Raw genomic sequence first — 13,613 nt, forward strand, 5'->3', positions numbered from 1 at the left:
TCTATTCCATTGAATTCCATTCCATTCCATTCCATTCCGTTCCATTCCATTCCATTCCATTCCATTCCATTCCATTCCATTCCATTCCATTCCGTTCTACTCGGGTTGATTCCATTCCATTCCATTCCATTCCAATCCATTCCATTCCATTCCGTTCTACTCGGGTTGATTCCATTCCATTCCATTTCATTCCATTCCATTCCATTCCATTCCATTCGATTCCATTCGATTCCATTCCATTCCAATCCATTCCATTCTACTCGGGTTGATTCCATTCCATTCCATTCCATTCCATTCCATTCCATTCCATTCCATTCCTTTCCATTCCATTCGATTCCACTCGATTCCATACCATTCTTTCCATTCCATTCCAATGCATTCCATTCTACTCGGGTGGATTCCATTCCGTTCCATTCCATTCCATTCCATTCCATTCCATTCCATTCCATTCCATTCCATTTCATTCCATTCCATTCCATTCCATTCCATTCCATTCCATTCCATTCCATTCGATTCCATTCCATTCCATTCCATTCCATTCCATTCCATTCCATTCCATTCCGTTCTACTCCGGTTGATTCCATTCTATTCCATTCCATTCCGATCGATTCCATTTGATTCAATTCGATTCCATTCCATTCCATTCCATTCCCTTCCATTCCATTCTATTCCATTGAATTCCATTCCATTCCATTCCATTCCATTCCGTTCTACTCTGATTGATTCCATTCCATTCCATTCCATTCCATTCCATTCCATTCCATTCCAATACATTCCATTCTTCTCTGGTTGATTCCATTCCATTCCATTCCATTCCATTCCATTCGTCTCCATTCGATTCCATTCCATTCCATTCCATTCCATTCCATTCCATTCCGTTCTACTCGGGTTGATTCCACTCCATTCCATTCCATTCCATTCCATTCCATTCCATTCCATTCCATTCCATTCGTCTCCATTCGATTCCATTCCATTCCATTCCATTCCATTCCGTTCGATTCCATTACATTCCATTCCAATCCAATCCATTCCATTCTACTCGGGTTGATTCCATTCCATTCCATTCCATTCCATTCGATTCCATTCCATTCTATTCCATTGAATTCCATTCCATTCCATTCCATTCCGTTCCATTCCATTCCATTCCATTCCATTCCATTCCATTCCATTCCATTCCATTCCGTTCTACTCGGGTTGATTCCATTCCATTCCATTCCATTCCAATCCATTCCATCCCATTCCGTTCTACTCGGGTTGATTCCATTCCATTCCATTTCATTCCATTCCATTCCATTCCATTCCATTCGATTCCATTCGATTCCATTCCATTCCAATCCATTCCATTCTACTCGGGTTGATTCCATTCCATTCCATTCCATTCCATTCCATTCCATTCCATTCCATTCCTTTCCATTCCATTCGATTCCACTCGATTCCATTCCATTCTTTCCATTCCATTCCAATGCATTCCATTCTACTCGGGTGGATTCCATTCCGTTCCATTCCATTCCATTCCATTCCATTCCATTCCATTCCATTCCACTCCATTCGATTCCATTCCATTCCATTCCATTCCATTCCATTCCATTCCATTCCATTCCATTCCATTCCATTCCGTTCTAGTCGGGTTGATTCCATTCTATTCCATTCCATTCCATTCCATTCCATTCCATTCCATTCCATTCTATTCCATTCCATTCTACTCCATTGAATTCCATTCCATTCCATTCTATTCCATTCCATTCCATTCCTTTCCATTCCATTTAGTTCTACTCGGGTTGATTCCATTCCATTCCATTCCATTCCATTCCATTCCATTCCATTCCATTCCATTCCATTCCATTCCATTACTTTCCATTCCATTCCATTCCAATCCATTCCATTCTACTCGGGTTGACTCCATTCCATTCCGTTCCATTCCATTCCATTCCATTCCATTCCATTCCATTCCATTATAATCCATTCCATTCCATTCGATTCCCTTCGATTCCATTCCATTCCATTCCATTCCATTCCATTCCATTCCATTCAATTCCATTCGATTCCATTCGATTCCATTCCATTCCATTCCATTCCAATCCATTCCATTCTACTCGGGTTGATTCCATTCCATTCCATTCCATTCCATTCCATTCCATTCCATTCCATTCCATTCCATTCCATTCTATCCCTTTCGATTCCATTCCATTCCATTAAATTCCATTCCATTCCATTCCATTCCATTCCATTCCATTCCCTTCCATTGCATTCCATTCCGTTCCATTCCATTCCATTCCATTCCATTCTAGTCGGGTTGATTCCATTCCATTCCATTCCATTCCATTCCATTCCATTCCATTCCATTCCATTCCATTCCATTCCATTCCATTCCATTCCATTCCATTCCTTTCCATTCCATTCGATTCCACTCGATTCCATACCATTCTTTCCATTCCATTCCAATGCATTCCATTCTACTCGGGTGGATTCCATTCCGTTCCATTCCATTCCATTCCATTCCATTCCATTCCATTCCATTCCATTCCATTCCATTCCATTCCATTCCATTCCATTCCATTCCATTCCATTCGATTCCATTCCATTCCATTCCATTCCATTCCATTCCATTCCATTCCGTTCCGTTCTACTCGGGTTGATTCCATTCTATTCCATTCCATTCCGATCGATTCCATTTGATTCAATTCGATTCCATTCCATTCCATTCCATTCCCTTCCATTCCATTCTATTCCATTGAATTCCATTCCATTCCATTCCATTCCATTCCGTTCTACTCTGATTGATTCCATTCCATTCCATTCCATTCCATTCCATTCCATTCCATTCCATTCCATTCCATTCCATTCCAATACATTCCATTCTTCTCTGGTTGATTCCATTCCATTCCATTCCATTCCATTCCATTCGTCTCCATTCGATTCCATTCCATTCCATTCCATTCCATTCCATTCCATTCCGTTCTACTCGGGTTGATTCCACTCCATTCCATTCCATTCCATTCCATTCCATTCCATTCCATTCCATTCCATTCGTCTCCATTCGATTCCATTCCATTCCATTCCATTCCATTCCGTTCGATTCCATTACATTCCATTCCAATCCAATCCATTCCATTCTACTCGGGTTGATTCCATTCCATTCCATTCCATTCCATTCGATTCCATTCCATTCTATTCCATTGAATTCCATTCCATTCCATTCCATTCCGTTCCATTCCATTCCATTCCATTCCATTCCATTCCATTCCATTCCATTCCATTCCGTTCTACTCGGGTTGATTCCATTCCATTCCATTCCATTCCAATCCATTCCATCCCATTCCGTTCTACTCGGGTTGATTCCATTCCATTCCATTTCATTCCATTCCATTCCATTCCATTCCATTCGATTCCATTCGATTCCATTCCATTCCAATCCATTCCATTCTACTCGGGTTGATTCCATTCCATTCCATTCCATTCCATTCCATTCCATTCCATTCCATTCCTTTCCATTCCATTCGATTCCACTCGATTCCATTCCATTCTTTCCATTCCATTCCAATGCATTCCATTCTACTCGGGTGGATTCCATTCCGTTCCATTCCATTCCATTCCATTCCATTCCATTCCATTCCATTCCACTCCATTCGATTCCATTCCATTCCATTCCATTCCATTCCATTCCATTCCATTCCATTCCATTCCATTCCATTCCATTCCGTTCTAGTCGGGTTGATTCCATTCTATTCCATTCCATTCCATTCCATTCCATTCCATTCCATTCCATTCCATTCCATTCTATTCCATTCCATTCTACTCCATTGAATTCCATTCCATTCCATTCTATTCCATTCCATTCCATTCCTTTCCATTCCATTTAGTTCTACTCGGGTTGATTCCATTCCATTCCATTCCATTCCATTCCATTCCATTCCATTCCATTCCATTCCATTCCATTACTTTCCATTCCATTCCATTCCAATCCATTCCATTCTACTCGGGTTGACTCCATTCCATTCCGTTCCATTCCATTCCATTCCATTCCATTCCATTCCATTCCATTATAATCCATTCCATTCCGTTCGATTCCCTTCGATTCCATTCCATTCCATTCCATTCCATTCCATTCCATTCCATTCAATTCCATTCGATTCCATTCGATTCCATTCCATTCCATTCCATTCCAATCCATTCCATTCTACTCGGGTTGATTCCATTCCATTCCATTCCATTCCATTCCATTCCATTCCATTCCATTCCATTCCATTCTATCCCTTTCGATTCCATTCCATTCCATTAAATTCCATTCCATTCCATTCCATTCCATTCCATTCCATTCCCTTCCATTGCATTCCATTCCGTTCCATTCCATTCCATTCCATTCCATTCTAGTCGGGTTGATTCCACTCAATTCCATTCCATTCCATTCCATACCATTCCATTCGATTCCATTCCATTCCATTCCATTCCATTCCATTCCATTCCATTCCATTCCATTCCATTCCATTCCATTCCATTCTAGTCGGGTTGATTCCATTCTATTCCATTCCATTCCATTCCATTCCATTCCATTCCATTCCATTCCATTCCATTCCATTCCATTCTATTCCATTCCATTCTACTCCATTGAATTCCATTCCATTCCATTCAATTCCATTCCATTCCATCCCTTTCCATTCCATTTAGTTCTACTCGGGTTGATTCCATTCCATTCCATTCCATTCCATTCCATTCCATTCCATTCAATTGCATTCCATTCCGTTACTTTCCATTCCATTCCATTCCAATCCATTCCATTCTACTCGGGTTGACTCCATTCCATTCCATTCCTTTCCATTCCATTATATTCCATTCTATTCCATTCGATTCCGTTCGATTCCATTCCATTCCATTCCATTCCATTCCATTGCATTCCATTCCATTCCATTCCGTTCTACTCGGGTTGATTCCCTTCCATTCCTTTCCATTCCATTCCATTCCATTCCATTCCATTCCATTCCATTCCCTTCCATTCCATTCCATTCCAATCCATTCCATTCTACTCGGGTTGATTCCATTCCATTCCATTGCATTCGACTCCATTCGATTCCATTCGATTCCATTCCATTCCATTCCGTTCCATTCCATTCCATTCCATTCCATTCCATTCTATTCCATTGAATTCCATTCCATTCCATTCCATTCCACTCCATTCCATTCCATTCCATTCCATTCCATTCCATTCCGTTCTACTCTGGTTGATTCCATTCCATTCCATTCCATTCCATTCCATTCCATTCCATTCCATTCCATTCCATTCCATTCCATTCCATTCCATTCCAATCTATTCCATTCTATTCAATTCGATTCCATTCGATTCCATTCAATTCCATTCAATTCCATTCCATTCCATTCCAATCCATTCCATTCTACTCGGGTTGATTCCATTCCATTCCATTCCATTCCATTCCATTCCATTCCATTCCATTCCATTCCATTCCATTCCATTCGATTCCATTCGATTCCATTCCATTCCATTCCATTCCATTCCATTCCATTCTTTCCATTCCATTCCATTCCATTCCAATCTATTCCATTCGATTCCATTCGATTCCATTCCATTCCATTCCATTCCATTCCATTCCATTCCATTCCATTCCATTCCATTCTATTCCATTCCATTCCATTCCATTCCATTCCATTCCATTCCAATCCATTCCCTTCCGTTCTATTCGGGTTGATTCCATTCCATTCCATTCCATTCCATTCCATTCCATTCCATTCCATTCCATTCCATTCCATTGCATTCCATTCGATTCCATTCGATTCCATTCCATTCCATTCCATTCCATTCCATTCCATTGCATTCCATTCCATTCCATTCCATTCCATTCCATTCCATTCCATTCCATTCTATTCCATTCCATTCCATTCCGATCCACTCGGGTTGATTCCATTCTATTCCATTCCATTCCATTCGATTCCATTCGATATCATTCGATTCCATTCCATTCCATTCCATTCCATTCCATTCCATTCCATTCCATTCCATTCCATTCCATTCTATTCCATTCCATTCCATTCCATTCCATTGTATTCCACTCCATTCCATTCCGTTCTACTCGGGTTGATTCCATTCCATTCCATTTCATTCCATTCCATTCCATTCCATTCCATTCCATTCCATTCGATTCCATTCGATTCCATTCCATTCCATTCCATTCCAATCCATTCCATTGTACTCGGGTTGATTCCATTCCATTCCATTCCATTCCATTCCATTCCATTCCATTCCATTCCATTCCACTCGATTCCATTCCTTTCCATTCCATTCCATTCCAATCCATTGCATTCTACTCGGGTGGATTCCATTCCATACCATTCCTTTCCATTCCATTCCATTCCATTACATTACATTCCATTCGGTTCCATTCCATTCCATTCCATTCCATTCCATTCCATTCCATTCCGTTCTAATCGGGTTGATTCCATTCTATTCCATTCCATTCCATTCTATTCCATTCCATTCCATTCCATTCGATTCCATTCCATTCCATTCCATTCTATTCCATTCAATTCTACTCCATTGAATTCCATTACATTCCATTCTATTCCATTCCATTCCATTCCTTTCCATTCCATTTAGTTCTACTCGGGTTGATTCCATTCCATTCCATTCCATTCCTTTCCATTCCATTCCAATCCATTCCATTCCATTACTTACCATTCCATTCCATTCCAATCCATTCCATTCTACTCGGGTTGACTCCATTCCATTCCATTCAATTACATTACATTACATTATATTCCATTCCATTCCATTCGATTCCGTTCGATTCCATTCCATTCCATTCCATTCCATTCCATTCCAATCCATTCCATTCTACTCGGGTTGATTCCATTCCATTCCATTCCATTCCATCCCATTCCAATCCATTCCATTCCATTCCGTTCTACTCGGGTTGATTCCATTCCATTCCATTTCATTCCATTCCATTCCATTCCATTCCATTCCATTCCATTCGATTCCATTCGATTCCATTCCATTCCATTCCATTCCAATCCATTCCATTCTACTCGGGTTGATTCCATTCCATTCCATTCCATTCCATTCCATTCCATTCCATTCCATTCCATTCCATTCCATTCCACTCGATTCCATTCCATTCTTTCCATTCCATTCCAATCCATTCCATTCTACTCGAGTGGATTCCATTCCGTTCCATTCCATTCCATTCCATTCCATTCCATTCCATTCCATTCCATTCCACTCCATTCGATTCCATTCCATTCCATTCCATTCCATGCCATTCCATTCCATTCCATTCCATTCCATTCCATTCCATTCCATTCCATTCCATTCCATTCCATTCCATTCTATTCCATTCCGTTCTACTCCATTGAATTCCATTCCATTCCATTCTATTCCTTTCCATTCCATTCCTTTCCATTCCATTTAGTTCTACTCGGGTTGATTCCATTCCATTCCATTCCATTCCATTCCATTCCATTCCATTCCATTCCATTCCATTCCATTACTTTCCATTCCATTCCATTCCAATCCATTCCATTCTACTCGGGTTGACTCCATTCCATTCCGTTCCATTCCATTCCATTCCATTCCATTCCATTCCATTATAATCCATTCCATACCATTCGATTCCGTTCGATTCCATTCCATTCCATTCCATTCCATTCCATTCAATTCCATTCGATTCCATTCGATTCCATTCCATTCCATTCCATTCCAATCCATTCCATTCTACTCGGGTTGATTCCATTCCATTCCATTCCATTCCATTCCATTCCGTTCCATTCCATTCCATTCCATTCTATCCCTTTCGATTCCATTCCATTCCATTAAATTCCATTCCATTCCATTCCATTCCATTCCATTCCATTCCATTCCATTCCATTGCATTCCATTCCGTTCTACTCGGGTTGATTCCACTCCATTCCATTCCATTCCATTCCATACAATTCCATTCGATTCCATTCCATTCCATTCCATTCCATTCCATTCCATTCCATTCCATTCCATTCCGTTCTAGTCGGGTTGATTCCATTCTATTCCATTCCATTCCATTCCATTCCATTCCATTCCATTCCATTCCATTCCATTCCATTCTATTCCATTCCATTCTACTCCATTGAATTCCATTCCATTCCATTCAATTCCATTCCATTCCATCCCTTTCCATTCCATTTAGTTCTACTCGGGTTGATTCCATTCCATTCCATTCCATTCCATTCCATTCCATTCCATTCAATTCCATTCCATTCCGTTACTTTCCATTCCATTCCATTCCAATCCATTCCATTCTACTCGGGTTGACTCCATTCCATTCCATTCCTTTCCATTCCATTATATTCCATTCTATTCCATTCGATTCCGTTCGATTCCATTCCATTCCATTCCATTCCATTCCATTGCATTCCATTCCATTCCATTCCGTTCTACTCGGGTTGATTCCCTTCCATTCCTTTCCATTCCATTCCATTCCATTCCATTCCATTCCATTCCATTCCCTTCCATTCCATTCCATTCCAATCCATTCCATTCTACTCGGGTTGATTCCATTCCATTCCATTGCATTCGACTCCGTTCGATTCCATTCGATTCCATTCCATTCCATTCCGTTCCATTCCATTCCATTCCATTCCATTCTATTCCATTGAATTCCATTCCATTCCATTCCATTCCACTCCATTCCATTCCATTCCATTCCATTCCATTCCATTCCATTCCATTCCGTTCTACTCGGGTTGATTCCATTCCATTCCATTCCATTCCATTCCATTCCATTCCATTCCATTCCATTCCATTCCATTCCATTCCATTCCATTCCATTCCATTCCATTCCAATCTATTCCATTCTATTCAATTCGATTCCATTCGATTCCATTCAATTCCATTCAATTCCATTCCATTCCATTCCAATCCATTCCATTCTACTCGGGTTGATTCAATTCCATTCCATTCCATTCCATTCCATTCCATTCCATTCCATTCCATTCCATTCGATTCCATTCGATTCCATTCCATTCCATTCCATTCCATTCCATTCCATTCTTTCCATTCGATTCCATTCCATTCCAATCTATTCCATTCGATTCCATTCCATTCCATTCCATTCCATTCCATTCCATTCCATTCCAATCCATTCCATTCTACTCGTGTTGATTCCATTCCATTCCATTCCATTCCATTCCATTCCATTCCATTCCATTCCATTCCATTCCATTCCATTCCATTCCATTCCGTTCTACTCGGGTTGATTCCATTCTATTCCTTTCCATTCCATTCGATTGCATTCGATTCCATTCGATTCCATTCGATTCCATTCCATTCCATTCCATTCCATTCCATTCCATTCCATTCCATTCCATTCTATTCCATTCCATTCCATTCCATTCAATTCCATTCCATTCCATTCCAATCCATTCCCTTCCGTTCTATTCGGGTTGATTCCATTCCATTCCATTCCATTCCATTCCATTCCATTCCATTCCATTCCATTCCATTCCATTGCATTCCATTCGATTCCATTCGATTCCATTCCATTCCATTCCATTCCATTCCATTCCATTCCATTCCATTCCATTCCATTCTATTCCATTCCATTCCATTCCATTCCATTCTATTCCATTCCATTCCATTCCGTTCCACTCGGGTTGATTCCATTCTATTCCATTCCTTTCCATTCGATTCCATTCGATATCATTCGATTCCATTCCATTCCATTCCATTCCATTCCATTCCATTCCATTCCATTCCATTCCATTCTATTCCATTCCATTCCATTCCATTCCATTCTATTCCATTCCATTCCATTCCGTTCTACTCGGGTTGATTCCATTCCATTCCATTTCATTCCATTCCATTCCATTCCATTCCATTCGATTCCATTCGATTCCATTCCATTCCATTCCATTCCAATCCATTCCATTCTACTCGGGTTGATTCCATTCCATTCCATTCCATTCCATTCCATTCCATTCCATTCCATTCCACTCGATTCCATTCCTTTCCATTCCATTCCATTCCAATCCATTGCATTCTACTCGGGTGGATTCCATTCCATTCCATTCCTTTCCATTCCATTCCATTCCATTCCATTACATTCCATTCGGTTGCATTCCATTCCATTCCATTCCATTCCATTCCATTCCATTCCATTCCGTTCTAATCGGGTTGATTCCATTCTATTCCATTCCATTCCATTCCATTCCATTCCATTCCATTCCATTCCATTCCATTCCATTCTATTCCATTCAATTCTACTCCATTGAATTCCATTACATTCCATTCTATTCCATTCCATTCCATTCCTTTCCATTCCATTTAGTTCTACTCGGGTTGATTCCATTCCATTCCATTCCATTCCTTTCCATTCCATTCCAATCCATTCCATTCCATTACTTACCATTCCATTCCATTCCAATCCATTCCATTCTACTCGGGTTGACTCCATTCCATTCCATTCCATTACATTACATTCCATTATATTCCATTCCATTCCATTCGATTCCGTTCGATTCCATTCCATTCCATTCCATTCCATTCCATTCCAATCCATTCCATTCTACTCGGGTTGATTCCATTCCATTCCATTCCATTCCATCCCATTCCAATCCATTCCATTCCATTCCGTTCTACTCGGGTTGATTCCATTCCATTCCATTTCATTCCATTCCATTCCATTCCATTCCATTCGATTCCATTCGATTCCATTCCATTCCATTCCATTCCAATCCATTCCATTCTACTCGGGTTGATTCCATTCCATTCCATTCCATTCCATTCCATTCCATTCCATTCCATTCCATTCGATTCCACTCGATTCCATTCCATTCTTTCCATTCCATTCCAATCCATTCCATTCTACTCGGGTGGATTCCATTCCGTTCCATTCCATTCCATTCCATTCCATTCCATTCCATTCCATTCCACTCCATTCGATTCCATTCCATTCCATTCCATTCCATGCCATTCCATTCCATTCCATTCCATTCCATTGCATTCCATTCCATTCCATTCCATTCCATTCCATTGCATTCCATTCCGTTCTACTCGGGTTGATTCCACTCCATTCCATTCCATTCCATTCCATACCATTCCGTTCGATTCCATTCCATTCCATTCCATTCCATTCCATTCCATTCCATTCCATTGCGTTCTAGTCGGGTTGATTCCATTCTATTCCATTCCATTCCATTCCATTCCTTTCCATTCCATTCCATTCCATTCCATTCTATTCCATTCCATTCTACTCCATTGAATTCCATTCCATTCCATTCAATTCCATTCCATTCCATCCCTTTCCATTCCATTTAGTTCTACTCGGGTTGATTCCATTCCATTACATTCCATTCCATTCCATTCCATTCCATTCAATTCCATTCCATTCCGTTACTTTCCATTCCATTCCATTCCAATCCATTCCATTCTACTCGGGTTGACTCCATTCCATTCCATTCCTTTCCATTCCATTATATTCCATTCTATTCCATTCGATTCCGTTCGATTCCATTCCATTCCATTCCATTCCAATCTATTCCATTCTATTCAATTCGATTCCATTCGATTCCATTCAATTCCATTCAATTCCATTCCATTCCATTCCAATCCATTCCATTCTACTCGGGTTGACTCCATTCCATTCCATTCCTTTCCATTCCATTATATTCCATTCTATTCCATTCGATTCCGTTCGATTCCATTCCATTCCATTCCATTCCATTCCATTCCATTGCATTCCATTCCATTCCATTCCGTTCTACTCGGGTTGATTCCATTCCATTCCATTCCATTCCATTCCATTCCTTTCCATTCCATTCCATTCCATTCCATTCCATTCCATTCCATTCCCTTCCATTCCATTCCATTCCAATCCATTCCATTCTACTCGGGTTGATTCCATTCCATTCCATTGCATTCGACTCCATTCGATTCCATTCGATTCCATTCCATTCCATTCCGTTCCATTCCATTCCATTCCATTCCATTCTATTCCATTGAATTCCATTCCATTCCATTCCATTCCACTCCATTCCATTCCATTCCATTCCATTCCATTCCATTCCGTTCTACTCTGGTTGATTCCATTCCATTCCATTCCATTCCATTCCATTCCATTCCATTCCATTCCATTCCATTCCATTCCATTCCATTCCATTCCATTCCAATCTATTCCATTCTATTCAATTCGATTCCATTCGATTCCATTCAATTCCATTCAATTCCATTCCATTCCATTCCAATCCATTCCATTCTACTCGGGTTGATTCCATTCCATTCCATTCCATTCCATTCCATTCCATTCCATTCCATTCCATTCCATTCCATTCCATTCGATTCCATTCGATTCCATTCCATTCCATTCCATTCCATTCCATTCCATTCTTTCCATTCCATTCCATTCCATTCCAATCTATTCCATTCGATTCCATTCGATTCCATTCCATTCCATTCCATTCCATTCCATTCCATTCCATTCCATTCCATTCTATTCCATTCCATTCCATTCCATTCCATTCCATTCCATTCCAATCCATTCCCTTCCGTTCTATTCGGGTTGATTCCATTCCATTCCATTCCATTCCATTCCATTCCATTCCATTCCATTCCATTCCATTGCATTCCATTCGATTCCATTCGATTCCATTCCATTCCATTCCATTCCATTCCATTCCATTCCATTCCATTCCATTCTATTCCATTCCATTCCATTCCATTCCATTCTATTCCATTCCATTCCATTCCGATCCACTCGGGTTGATTCCATTCTATTCCATTCCATTCCATTCGATTCCATTCGATATCATTCGATTCCATTCCATTCCATTCCATTCCATTCCATTCCATTCCATTCCATTCCATTCCATTCCATTCTATTCCATTCCATTCCATTCCATTCCATTGTATTCCACTCCATTCCATTCCGTTCTACTCGGGTTGATTCCATTCCATTCCATTTCATTCCATTCCATTCCATTCCATTCCATTCCATTCCATTCGATTCCATTCGATTCCATTCCATTCCATTCCATTCCAATCCATTCCATTGTACTCGGGTTGATTCCATTCCATTCCATTCCATTCCATTCCATTCCATTCCATTCCATTCCATTCCATTCCATTCCACTCGATTCCATTCCTTTCCATTCCATTCCATTCCAATCCATTGCATTCTACTCGGGTGGATTCCATTCCATACCATTCCTTTCCATTCCATTCCATTCCATTACATTACATTCCATTCGGTTCCATTCCATTCCATTCCATTCCATTCCATTCCATTCCATTCCGTTCTAATCGGGTTGATTCCATTCTATTCCATTCCATTCCATTCTATTCCATTCCATTCCATTCCATTCGATTCCATTCCATTCCATTCCATTCTATTCCATTCAATTCTACTCCATTGAATTCCATTACATTCCATTCTATTCGATTCCATTCCATTCCTTTCCATTCCATTTAGTTCTACTCGGGTTGATTCCATTCCATTCCATTCCATTCCTTTCCATTCCATTCCAATCCATTCCATTCCATTACTTACCATTCCATTCCATTCCAATCCATTCCATTCTACTCGGGTTGACTCCATTCCATTCCATTCAATTACATTACATTACATTATATTCCATTC

Source organism: Gorilla gorilla, chromosome 17 (genome assembly GCF_029281585.2).
Source record: "Gorilla gorilla gorilla isolate KB3781 chromosome 17, NHGRI_mGorGor1-v2.1_pri, whole genome shotgun sequence".
Taxonomy (NCBI): domain Eukaryota; kingdom Metazoa; phylum Chordata; class Mammalia; order Primates; family Hominidae; genus Gorilla; species Gorilla gorilla.